This window comes from Rhinolophus sinicus, linkage group LG02, assembly GCF_036562045.2.
Source record: "Rhinolophus sinicus isolate RSC01 linkage group LG02, ASM3656204v1, whole genome shotgun sequence".
NCBI classification, from domain to species: Eukaryota; Metazoa; Chordata; class Mammalia; order Chiroptera; family Rhinolophidae; genus Rhinolophus; species Rhinolophus sinicus.
The window spans coordinates 168,630,648-168,644,555 of NC_133752.1; the positions used below are offsets into that span (position 1 = coordinate 168,630,648).

General features: G+C 36.9%; 1 protein-coding gene across 21 annotated transcripts in view; it reads right to left on the minus strand.

Annotated features, from left to right (window-relative positions):
- PLEKHA5 (pleckstrin homology domain containing A5) overlaps positions 1-13,908 on the minus strand; it is a 204,977-nt gene that overhangs the window by 116,232 nt on the left and 74,837 nt on the right. Inside the window, exon 1 of one of the 21 annotated variants that reach the window (XM_074325961.1) lies at positions 7,902-7,920. The exons of the other annotated variants lie outside the window; for them this stretch is intronic. The gene's annotated coding sequence lies outside the window, so the exon portion shown is untranslated. Of the gene's footprint in view, positions 1-7,901; positions 7,921-13,908 lie in introns of those variants that run through there. 21 annotated transcript variants of the gene reach the window in all.

The following is a 13,908-nucleotide window of genomic DNA, read 5'->3' on the forward strand; positions in this document are numbered from 1 at the left end:
GTTTCCATAGCTTAGCTATTATAAATAGAGCTGCAATGAACATAGGGATATATATGTCTTTTCAATTAGTGTTTTAGATGATTAATGGCATTGAGCATCTTTTCATGTCTACTGGCCATTTGTATGACCTCTTTGAAAAAAATGTCTATTCAGTTCCTCTGCCCATTTTTACAAGACCAGTGCTCTAACCCCTGAGCTATGGAGCCTACTACTCTTTTGCCCACTTTTAATTGGATTGTTTGTTTTCTGGGTGTTGAGTTGTATGAGTTTTTCATAGATTTTTGGATATTGACCCCTTATCAGATGTATCATTGGAGAATACCTTATCCCATTCAGTAGGATGTTTTTTTTCGTTTTGTTGATGGTTTCCTTTGCTGTGCAAAAACTTTTGTTTGATGTAGTCCCATTTATTTTCTTTTATTTCCCTTGCCCGAGGAAATATGTCAGTAAAAATATTACTAAGAGTAACATCTGAGAGTTTACTGCCTATATTTACTCCTAGGAGGTTCCTGGTCTTATGTTTAAGTCTTGAATCCATTTTGAGTTTATTCTTGTATATGGCATAAGAAGTTGGCCCAGTTACATTTTTTGCATGTATTTATCCAGTTTCCCCGGCACCATTTATTGAATAAACGGTCTTTACCCCAATGTAAATTCTTGCTTCCTTTGTCATAAATTAGATGACTATATAGGCATGAATTTATTTCTGGGCTCTCTGTTCCAATGATCTACGTGTGTTTTTATGCCAATACCGTGTTGTTTTGATTACTATGGCCTTGTACTATAATTTGATATCATGTAGTGTGATACCTCCAGCTTTGTTCTTCTTTCTCAAGATTGCCGTGGCTATTCTGGGTCTTTTACATGGCCATATATATTTTAAGATTATTTGTTTTAGTTCTGTGAAAAATGCCATTGGTATTTCGATAGGGATTGCATTGAACCTATAGATTGCTTTGGGTAGTATGGACATTTTAACTGTATGAAGTCTTCCTACCCATGAGTATGGTATGTTTCCATTTATTTGTACCTTCTTTAACTTCTCTCTTCAATGTTATAATTTTCTGAGTACAGGTCTTTTACTTCCTTGGTTAAATTTATTCCTATTTTTTTTGGATGCAATTGTAAACGGGATTGTTTAATTTCTCTTTCTGATAGTTCATTATTGATGTGTAAAAATGCTACTGATTTCTGAATATTAAGTTTGTATCCTGCTACTTTACTAAATTCATTTATCAGTTCTAATAGTTTTTGGTGGACTCTTTGGGGTTTTCTATGTATGTATAAAGTCATCTGCAAATAATGACAGTGTTACTTCTTCCTTTCCAATTTGGATGCTTTTTATTTCTTGTCTCATTGTGTGGCTAGGACAATGTTGAATAAAAATGGTGAAAGTGGGTCTTCTTGTCTTGTTCTTGATCTTAAGGGAATGTTTTTAGCTTTTCCCAATTGAGTATGACGTTAGCTGTGGGTTTTTCATATGTGGCCTTTATTATGTTGAGATATGTTACTTCTATTCCACTTTTCTGCGAGTTTTTATCATAAACGGATGCTGGATTTTCTCAAACATGTTTTTGTCTGCATATTTTGATATGATTTTCATTTTTCATTTTGTGTGGTGTTATGTTGATTGATTTGCAGATCTTGAACCAACTTTGCATACCAGGAATAAATCCCACTTGATTGTGGTGTATGATCTTTTTAATGCATTGCAGAATTCAGTTCGCTAATATTTTGTCACATAGAATTCTGCATCTATGTTTATTAAGGATAGTGGCCTATAATTTTCTTTTTTGTAATGTCTTTGTCTGGTTTTGGAATCAGGGTAATGGTGGCCTCATAGAATGAGTCGGGAGCCTCCCCTCTTTTGAATATTTGGGAATAGTTTGAGAAGAATATGTGTTAATTCTTTTTTGAATATTTGGTAAAATTCACCTGTGAGGCTATCTGGTCCAAGACTTTTGTATGTGGGGAGCTTGTTGATTACTGATTCGTCGTCATTAGTAGTAACTGGTTGGTTCAGATTTTCTGTTTCTTCTTGATTCAGCCTTGGAAGATTGTATGCTTTGAGGAATTTATCCATTTCTTCCAGATTGTCCAATTTGTTGGCATATAATTGCTTGTAGTATTTTAATTTTTTTTTTTTTTTTGGGTATTTCTGTACTGTTGGTTGTTACTTCTACTCCTTCCTTTCTGATTTAATTTTCTGGGTCCTCTCTCTTTTTTCATCCATTTACTTTCAGTCTATGTGTGTCTTTTGAACTCTCCCTTGTAGACAGCGTATGTATGGGTCTTGTTTTCTTACTCATTCAGTAACCCTATGTCTTTTGATTGGAGCATTTAATCCATTTACATTTAAAGTGATTATTGATAGGTACGTAGTTATTGCCATTTTATTATTTGTATTTCTTATCTTTAAAAATACAGTTCTTGCACTGTAGTGTAGATTCAGGGCTGAGTCTGTTGCCCCTTCACAAAACATGAGAACACTATGGCCAGTCACCTCTTGCCAAGGGCCCACAGATCCCTGAGAGGCATCCAAGAAGGGCTACAGTGCAAGCTAGGGCTGACTGCCTGTCACTGAGTTTCCCAGGCTGCCACAGGCTGTGTACTGCTGTATAAGCTGCCTGCAGCTTGCGGGGATGGGCTGGCTGCCCAGGAACTGAGAGTGTCCCAGGTGCTGCTGCACTAGATGGGCAGGGAGGGGTCTAAAGAGTTACCAAGGTGGTGCACCCATGTGCAAATTTTACCCGATCAATGGGGTCTCAGATTTGGCCTAATGGGTTGGGTCGACACAGGAAAGATGGTGTCCTCCTGTAAGCTACACGTGAGGGAGGCTCCACATAGGCGTAATGGCTGCTGTCCCTTTAGCTCTCACTTTGAAGCCACACAACTCAGACTTCTCTGTACTTGTATGTTTTTGGTGCCTCCTGAGTTGCCTCCACCAGAGCCCAGGGTGAGTGCTTGCAAGTGAATGAGTCTGTGCATGGGCCCTTGAAGAGGATATCTGCGTTTCCAGCTACCTTGTGTCTCACTGGTATGGAAAGAGGGAATCCTTGTTGATTTTCAGTATCAGATGTAGAGGAAACACGTCTTCCTGGCATGAGACTCCTGGGCTTGGGAGTCTGGTGTGTGACTGGGACCCCTCACTCTTCAGGGAATACCTCTGCCACCGATGCCCTTCCTGGTCTCAACCACTACCTGCGGGATTGGGGTCAGCCTGTTTCGCGTCTCTTCCCCTCCTACCAGTCTCAATGTAGCTTCTTCTTTATATCCTTAGTTGTAGGGGTTTTGTTCAGGTGTTTCTCGAGGTTGACTGTTCTATTATTTAGTTGTAACTTTAAAGTGATCATGAGACACAGCAGATATAGCATTTATTCTGCCATCTTGGACCTTCCTACTGCCTATACTTTTGAGGTATCGATCGTAAATCATTTATACCAATGAGATTTCATATGAAAATAAAGTAGTTTTATACTGAGTTAGTAGTAGTTTTATGTTGAATTTGCCAAAAACCTAGTCTTGGAAGAATTGTATTAGAGAAACACTAGTGTACATTATGGAACTAAACACACAGTATTAGACACGTTTTTCCAATGCCAACCCATGCACCCATTCAATCTCTGATGGCTGAACAACCTTGCTATGTTAAGGGTTAAATTGGCCCAGATTTCACCAAAATTTCATGTCCCTGGCAATTCACATTAGCAGCTCATTTATGGAGATTATATAATGGAGTCTAATAATTTACATGTTTCTTAAACAATAATGGTATGAAAAGGGTTTTGTTTTTAAAGAACAGCAATTTTCACTAAAGTAGAGAACAAGGAAACACAAATATAAGCTTTTAAGCAACTTTATTCATTGATATAGATTGAAAAACATGAAAAGAACAAAAATTTAATTCAATAAACATTTAGTGAGTGCCAATTGTGTGCCAGGCACTGTTGAATTTCAACTAATTTAAGAGCTCATACTTCACTAAATGTGATTTTACTTATTTAAAATGGTTTGTATAATAATAAAAACAAATGTGAAGTATTTCTTAAGACAAAATATTCATCATTTTGCCTACAGGCCAAACACAGCTGGAACGTACAATTATTCAGCAATTACTCTATTTATAAAAGTTGGCTAAGCCATTGAGAGTCTTTTAATATTTTATCATTTATATTCTGACTTAAAAATATATTATTATAAAGAGATTCCAAGTACACTATTATTTATAAATCAGTATACTTCTCTTGATAGGTATTTCAAATAGGATAGTAATATTTTGAAAAAATTTTAATACTGAAAACGTAATTATTTGGATAAGGAGACAAACATTTATTGAACACCTATTTTGTAACTAACATTATGCTAAGTTCTTTATATAAAATTAAGTTCTCAAAACTAAATCTAAAAGATATATATATATATAGATATTTGTTTACTATTGAAACAGATAGCAAGTCATAACAGACTAAATATATTAGAATTTAACTTTTAGTTAACATTATTGAATTAGCCCTCCTTAAGAGTCAAAGTCCCACTGGCATGTAGTCATGACCTGGGGTCTGCAAGCCTGCCTGCAAGCAAGTTAATACAGAAGAATGGAGCCTGATATATACCTCTGTTCTTAAGATAATGTCACTGACTCTCTGTTCCATCACCTGGCCATCATACTGTAGATCTGGAAAGGATGCTGCCAGGAGTTGACTGCTGAAGCTTGCATAAGAACTGACCAATCAATACAGTCCACACAACCCTGAACCCCTTACTCATGATTTTTGCCCTTAAGAGCCCCGAATTTTAAGACATTGGAGAGTTTGGGTTTTAAGGGATACAGCTTCCCATTCTCCTTGCTTAGCAATCTGCAAATAAAGCAACCCCAAATTCCCCACTGTAAAACTTGGTGCACAGTGTCTGACTGCTGTACACCAGGAGGGAGAAACTCTCTGTTCGATTGTACTACTGAAAACACAGAGAATAGAGAAATGAAGATACTTGCCCACAGTCACAAGTGGCCAAGAGCTAGATTAGAACACAGGTTCATCAGATTGCAAATAAGTGATCACTTATTTCTCATTACAAACCTTATTTTAAAAAATTAATTTGTTTCTCCACAGGAGTGATCTAGAAGTATCTTTAAGAGAATGAATGAGAACTCGTGAGAATTATCAAAAACTTTACATGGTCATATTGTGTCCCAAATTCTTCATATAGTATTCACTGCCTATACTTGTAGAGTTTGGGCTTTCAAAAATGTACTTTCAGTTCATAACACTGTTACTATCACTAAATCTAATTATACTCTTTTATCGCATTTACACTGTAATTCTAAGATTGATCTTCTAAATACAAAATGACAAAAGAACTGAGGCAATTTTCTGGAAGATATAAGCAAACCCATAATTCTTCCTTCACTTACCCAGATATTTTAATATAAGGGTTCATATTCAGAATTATTAAAATGTTTGCTAAATGTTTAATATCATGTATTAGTTTTCCAAAAGTAAACGTATTCCAGAGAAAATGAAGTTCTAGAATAAAGTTCTGAACAAGCTGTTACAAGCTAAGAATTTCTGCTATTAACAAGCCCTTATTAAGACTCATTAGTGCCCAAACTTACGTGACCATAGTAGATCCCATTTTCAAGTAAGACCTTGAGATTTTTAAGCACTACTGAACTTCATAAAAGTTGGAAACAAATGCTCCTTAATTGGCAGATGTTAAGTTAAATAAGTGATCTGATGAACTTAATGATTTGGAAATGAACAAGATAAACAGGTGTATGCTTAATCTTTAAAAACCTGACAATGAAATCCTTGTCATCAGTGATTTCTCTTTTCATAGTCCCCTCCCCTTCCATTTTCCCAGAATGTCTCAATATTTTTCTTCAATAGATCTTCCATCGATTCTTCATCGAATTCTTTCTAATTGAATATATATGACACATAACATTGGTAAATTTAAGGTGTACGATGTGTTACTTTGATATACTTTTATCTTGTGATATGCCTGCCTTTGTAGCTATATTTACCACATTACATAATTATTGTATGATGTTGCTGTCTGATTAGTTACCTTCTATTGGAGATCTATGAAGATCTGTGATTAGAGGTAACTGGGAATAAATAAATACATAGGAGAAAACAGTGTAAAGTATAATTTTGCCATGAAATTTTCATAATTATCCATAGTCTGGGTTAAATATGAGAGAAAAAAATTAAAATCTGTCATTTTTTTATTATATAATATACATGGAATACGTATTTCTGGTAAATGAGTTTCAAAGACCACAAGAGTTATACATTTTACACATTTGAAATATTTTTAATTAAAAAAGAAAGCAGCTGATTCTGTAAAAGCAATGCTTGTTTTTTTTCCCCACAGTAGCTATCTGTAAATGACTTATGGCCCTCATGAATCTTTGCAACAGTCCAAGAAATAATCTTATAACTTTAGAAACCTTAAATGATCCTATTACCATGGTAAAGTATTATATTAAAATTAAGTGGAAATAAACAGGGTGTGCATGCTGCCCAAAGTCACACAAGTGAGTCAGTATTTAGAAGTGGGAATACATTTTTTGAGTATTGTCACCTAGTCCTTATCTGTAACTGCTAACCCTCCCTTGTTGTGAATACACAAGCTTAAGTATACACCCCCCTCCTTCACATGTGCCAATCCTGGAAAATGGCATAGTGGGGGTAGTTCACAAAATATATTTTAGGAAAGCATCACATAATTGCCCGGCATTTGAAGGCACTAAGCTTTTAGTATTCTCTTCCTATTCCTCCCACCCCGCACATTGTGTTTCTAGAACTATTGAAAGCACCTCTGTTCCTCCAATTCCATACCTGACATTCACACTTGCTAACACTATTTCCCCCAAGGAAATAAATACGGTAATTTTATGCTTTTTCCTTGAAATCTCAAACTCAACGATTTATCTCAAGCGCAGTATGCAATTTTAATTTCCAGGAGAATACCCTGAAGATTTGGTTGCCAAATTTATCTATTATAAGTACATAATCAAAACCATGTTCATTATGAAATAATAATGTATAGATTTTAAATATTACTTGATATTATGGGAACATAATATGGAAAAAATGCCCCAAATCCTCCCCTTTAATTTCATGGTAAAACATGAACACTTTGGATAATAAATATCACAAAACATTTAAGTAAGATTATTTTCTTAGCAATCACCATAATATGAGCTCAAGGGAAGTAATAGAACAGCAAACAGCAAAAACTGTTATTGTGCTCCAAACATTTCTATAGCTAATTCAATAACTTAAAACAGTATGAATTATAAATATGAATACTGAATCATTGTAACATTTTACAAATACATTGTGAATCCCACTTTATTTTAGAGTATTTTAAATGACTGATTACCTTACAAAGCGCATTTATTTTTGAACTATATTTTTAAAAATATGTACCTATCACAACCTATCCTTCTCATTTTCTTTAAAGAATTCACACTCTTACACTAAATTGGTCTTACCTACTACTTTTTAGATTTAGTATAGAAATGTAAAAGCAAAAATTCTGATTTCATTAAACTAGAAGAACATACATGCTAAACTATCCAAACAGACAAATCCTGAACTCCCCCAGTACACCATTTTGCCAGCATTATTCAGCACCAGTGAGCAAATGAAATTTGTGAAGAACACAAAGCAGTATTATCATAGCAATTTATGAACCTGTCACCTTAGAAATGTACTGAAAATATTTCAAAGAAAAGACTGGGATGGCAGAAACAATTTTCTCCCAATCCCTGCCAAGTTACTTGCTACATAAAGCTTCAGCTTAGTATAAAACAAGCAGCAGATCTAAGTAAAGACATACAGAGCCTTACTAAGGATTACAAAGTAGAATAAAACAGCTAATTAACTCACCAAATAGCCTTTTGTTAAAAACCTGCCTTCTTCACTTTGTTTTAAGCTTCTGGTTTATATGCTCCCTGACAGGATGACAAAAGGGCACACCATGGTCTCTTTTCTGCTCTTTCCACTAGAATAAAACTGAACTACACTGCAGTCTCTAAGAGTAAGTACTTCCTATGAGCATGCTCAGTATCTAATTTAAATGACTTGATATTTCATCTCGGCATGTGATGGCCTACTTCCAAACAAACTCGGAGAGCTGCAAATTCAATTGAAGATCATTAACTGTAATAAACTAAACGGAACTATCAAATGATAACTGATTTGTTTTTAACTTCACGATTTCTGTGGTTCATTTAACTTGATGTGACTGAAAATGATTATTTCTACACTTTTATTAAAACAAGAACTTAGGTTTCAGTATTTCATTAACTATGTCAATATAAGTATTCCAAAAATGCTCATAAACTGGAAATTCCAAGACATCCAGGATGTAGTCCTACAAAGAAAATCTGAACACTGATAAATTAAGCAAACTATAAGCCATTCATATTTCATTAATCCCTATTCTGTCCTCTTGCCTGGTCACCAAAGAAAACAGTCTGCAAACTAGCAGTATTTTAATTTCTCCTTTGGAAATATTAGTAAACCTAAATGTTCAGTACCTTTAGTAAAAATGTCTGCTATCTTCAAACTATAGCAATAGGGTTTTTCTCCTCTATAGATTATACATTATATAATAGATTATGTGCTTATGTAACAACAAACTTCACACAAATGGTGATAAAGCTATAAAGAGGATTAATTTATTTTTGCATGTTTCAAGAACAATTTTTACAAAAATGCCACACACACACAGACACACACACACTCACACACACACACCAACCAAAACAGTTTACATATGTGTGTTTATGTCATCAAATAACTGCCTGGTTTGTTGACTTAAGTTGCTACAAAAGACATATATGTAGTTTTGCATGATGGAAATATGGTCAAGAAGCTTATCTTCTGCTCACTGTGACCATTGCAATCTTTCAGAAATAGAAATCTAGCACAGTAGATACTGCCCAGCCAAGACCAACCAGACCACTCCTGCATATCCACTTCTCATCTCCACCTTGGGCAGACACGCAAAAATAGGAAGTTTTCGTACACCTGACACACACCAAGCTTGGGAGAGCAAACCACTGATAGAGTGGGGCTGACCCATCTTTAACTGGGTCCATATGCTAATTCATGATTTTCTTTTCTTCACAACCCATTCTGGCTACATCTATCACTTCCATATTAATAAATTACCTAACTATCCCACCCATAAGTATCTCATGTTGTGAACAGTAACTTTGCTTACTCCTTCTCCCTATAAATTAATTGAGAGGGTCCGGGAAAGTAAGAAGGCATAGGAAATAAATTCCACAGCAGCAAGCAGCTAAGATAAGGTCCCTCATATAGTGGGACAGATCGTTCAAAATATCAGAGGCTGTCAAAATAAAATGTTAGGGCCGGCCCGGTGGCTCAGGCGGTTAGAGCTCCGTGCTCCTAACTCCGAAGGCTGCCGGTTCGATTCCCACATGGGCCAGTGGGCTCTCAACCACAAGGTTGCCAGTTCAATTCCTCGAGTCCCGCAAGGGATGGTGGGCTCTGCCCCCTGCAACTAAGATTGAACACGGCACCTTGAGCTGAGCTGCCTCCCGGATGGCTCAGTTGGTTGGAGCGCGGGCTCTCAACCACAAGGTTGCCAGTTCAATTCCTCGACTCCCGCAAGGGATGGTGGGCAGTGCCCCCTGCAACTAAAATTGAACACGGCACCTTGAGCTGAGCTGCCGCTGAGCTCCCGGATGGCTCAGTTGGTTGGAGCCTGTCCTCTCAACCACATGGTTGCCGGTTCGACTCCCGCAAGGGATGGTGGGCTGTGCCCCCTGCAACTAGCAACGGCAACTGGACCTGGAGCTGAGCTGCGCCCTCCACAACTAAGACTGAAAGAACAACAACTTGAAGCTGAACAGAACTCCCCACAACTAAGATTGAAAGGACAACAATTTGACCATTGTTCCCCAATAAAGTCCTGTTCCCCTTCCCCAATAAAATCTTTAAAAAAATAAAAATAAAAATAAAAATAAAATGTTAACGAAATTGTTTTCAAAAACCACGGAGAACCACTTATGGAATCACATCTAATTCCAACACATTTCCAAGGGGGAAAAAAGTTAAGTTCAAAGAAAACTATTAATACACCATTTTCTTTAGCATTCTACCAAAGTAACTCCTTCTTACTGCCAGTGAACATTAGGTAGGCAAAACTGCAAGGTCTGTGGGTGCTGTAAGCTACATAAGCATTCTATCTCTAGAGAAGAAAAAAAAAAAAGAAAAGAAATAGAAAACAAAAAAAAGAAAACCAGGAAAGCGCACACAAAAGAAAATACCAAAATTCATAAAATGTACCAAGAAGTGAAAATATGCATGTTTTGTGCACTATATGTGTCAGGGTGAGGATTCTGTACAAAGAATAGGTTACCTACTGTACTCAAGGAAAGCTCTCCAGTCCCTGAATGAAAAAGGAAAAGTTCATCACTGAAAACAAATCCACTTCTGATCTATAAATATGTACTGAGGACCTATTCTACATGAAGCAGCGCACCAAGGAAAAGAAAAACAAGGAGGTCTACCTCCAGCTTCAAAGAGCTTAGAGATGACGAGGCAAGAGGACATATAACTAATCTAAGATTATCGCGGCATAAGAGAGGTGCTTCAGTGTTCTGGAGAGTTCAGAGGGAAGTGAGAAGGCATTCTGATGAGGGGAATTCAGAAAAGTATTTGCGAGGGGGTGGCCTTTTTGAAACGCCTAAATGAATACTGACGATCTGGACAGAAAGGAGAAGGGAAAAAGAGGAAGCAGAGAGGTGGAGGCTGAGAAGCAGGAAAGCAGAGGACCTGAGAGCTGGTCCTCTGTGTCCTCTGGTTCTCAAGCCAGAGAACACAGATGCAAAAGGCGGGTGGCAGGGCTGCTGAAATTTCAGGGAGTGTGAGTTCAGCACAAGGAGTGGGAACAGGAAAGGAGAAGGAGAATTGCTCAGGTTCAAACAGGTAGATGTCAGGCTCCTGACAGTCACCTGGTAATATCTATTGCGGGTCAAAGGACACATACATCTGGGGGGGGGGGGGGGGGAAGGAAAGAAAGAAAGAAAATCAGGGCCCAAAAGACACAAACTTACAGAAGAGAAGCAAATGAGACAATGGAGGATACCAGCTTGTGTGGTAGAGAGAAGAGGAGAAGCCAGACAGAGAACCTAACTAGGGAGATCAGACTATCAGAACCATCCCAGAAGTAATATCAAAGAAACCAGGGAAGGAAACTTCAAGGAAGTGGCCAAACTGTCAAGGACAGAATGGTCAAAGAGTGACGACTGAAAAGGGCCAATGGACTTAATTCACTGATGCCACTACAACCCTTGTGAAAGCTGTGTTCATAGTATTCTGGGGTCAAAAATCAGCTTACAAAAGGCTGAGGTGGGAGCGAGTCCTAAAGAAAGACGTAATACAAGCATTTATTGAGTGCTTACTTTTGCCAGGCCCTGTGTTAAAAACTTTATATGGATTATATCATTGGCCCTTGCAACAACCTTATGTGATAATGTTATTTAAAATCTCCAATAAAGATGCAAAATGAAGGCAAAGCACTTTGCTAAGTGTCTTACCCAAACTCTCCCAGCTGGAAAGTGGTGGAGCTATGCTATGATTCCATGGAGTTTGATGCCAGGATCTGCTGGTTCACCACCACCCCGCTCTACTGCCTCAACTGTTAAGTCTTTAAAAAATGGCAATAAAAAATAGCTAACACTTACAGAAGGTTTCAAATATATGGTTTCATATAATATTCACAATGTCCCTATGCAACAGATCCTATTACTATTCTACCTATATTTTCAGATTTGGAGACAGAGGCTCAGGGGCTTACCCACTGTCACACAAATAATCAGTGCTGGAATTGGATTCAGATTTTGGACTCAAAACCCAGTCTAAATGAGAGCTAAAGGGCAATAAGCTTATGAAGGAGGCTGAATGATTGAAAAAGATTTTCAATAGCTAAGGAAATGTGGCGAAGAAGAGCAGAATAATTGTGAAGAAGTTAAGAGTAAGCAAGAAGTAATAAACCCAAGGCAAAGGGGATTAATTCAGTTTTTGTTTGGTTTTATTCAAGTTATATTTACATTCATAAACCCCATACATGGCTTAAGTGCACAATTCAATGACTTTTAATAAATTTATAGGTTGCGTAACCATTACCACATCCAGTTTTAGAACATTTCCATCATCTTCAAAAATTCCATCATCCCAACTTCCACCCCCAGCCCCAAAGCAACAGGAACTTGAAGATAAGAAATAAACCACAAGTTAGAAACAGCCACCGCCACCACTGTCACCATTTCCTTCTTTGGGACAAACCAAATGACACACCTCAGTATAACATAGTAAAAATCAGTCATGAAGTAGTAACATGATACATCCCCTCAGTAGAAGATCCTTACTTTTATTCTACTTCTTTCTCACTCAGAGATCTTCAGAGGGCATTAAGAAAAACAAACAAACAAAAAAAAGTAGAAGCACTCTGATTATTAAAAATATTTGAACTTAAGTAGGATTTTTTCTTCCAAATATATAGCAAAGAAGTAAGCCCCAGGAAGCATATAATGAAAAAGAAATAGTAACAGGAACAGTCTCTATCAAATCTGGGGTGCATATTTGCAAGAATTTGGGCAAAGGAATAAATAAATAAATTCTGCACAATAATGTTATTGTCTGACAGAAAAAAAAGATTTGTAAATTTTACAACCTATTTTCATAAAATAAACTTAAATATCCCAGTGGCTTTTGCTGCAGCAATTAACCTTAAGCATCTACTTAGCATGTGGCAAGATAATGAATAGCCCCAATTATACATTATTTTGGCATTCAAGCTTTCTCTTGCTATAGACAATGCTTAGACTATAAGAAAATCTCTTGTGCTTTACCAGAAAAACAAAAGCACACACAAAAGAAATTTACTCCTGAATTAAAGATATTTTAAGAGAAAAATATTTTTTAAATATTGTACTGTGCAAATGAAAAGAAAAAAATGAGGCTGTGGCTGGCTGTTTTCTGTTTTCTATTAAGAGAAAGAACAATAAGAATTACTTAGTGCCTCTTGCCCCAAATCAGAATTTTTTCCATTTCTTTCCATTCTGCCTAAGGATATTCTGAATCAATTAGTCAAAATACCATCTTAAATATTACAGAAATCTGTAACTTTTAAAAAACAATTTATATCCTTTGTTCATTCGTTTCACAAATATTTACTGTCATCACGTCTGTGCCAGACACTTTTCTACGTATTAGGGACACAGTGGTTAAAAAGGTCTATGCAAACATGGAACTTACATGCTTCTGGGGGGAAGAAATGCAATTAACAGAATATATAAGACAGTGGGAAAGGGTTAGGCCAAGAACTAAGGTACGCTAAGTGACTGAGACAATGGATGGTGAAGAAAATTGCCGAACATTTAAACACTGGCTCAAACAATGACAGAGACGTGGGGAAAGAAATCCAGACAGAGTGGACAGTGAGCCTCAAGATTCTAAGGTTGGCATATTTAGAGAGAAGAAAGAAGACCCCTGTGACGAGAGTGTGCAGGGTGATGGGAAAACTGTTAAAAGATGAGAGGTGGGTCAACTAGTGCTGGATCTAAGTTAGAGAAAGGACTTTGGATGTTATTCTAAGTGCTATGTAAAGCCACTGGAAAACTGTGATGTGATGATGTGATCTGATTTACATTTTAAGAAGACATTGCTGGCTACACTGTGAAGAATGGATTGTAGAGGGTCAAGATAGAAGCAGAAGAACAACTGTGAAGCTACCGCAATTGTTTGGGTAAAGACAGAATGGTGGCACAGAGGGGAAGTGTGGCAGAGACAGAAAGAAGTGGACAGATTTGGGATGTGTTTTGAAAAACGGAAGAGTCAACTGGGCCTACTGATAGAC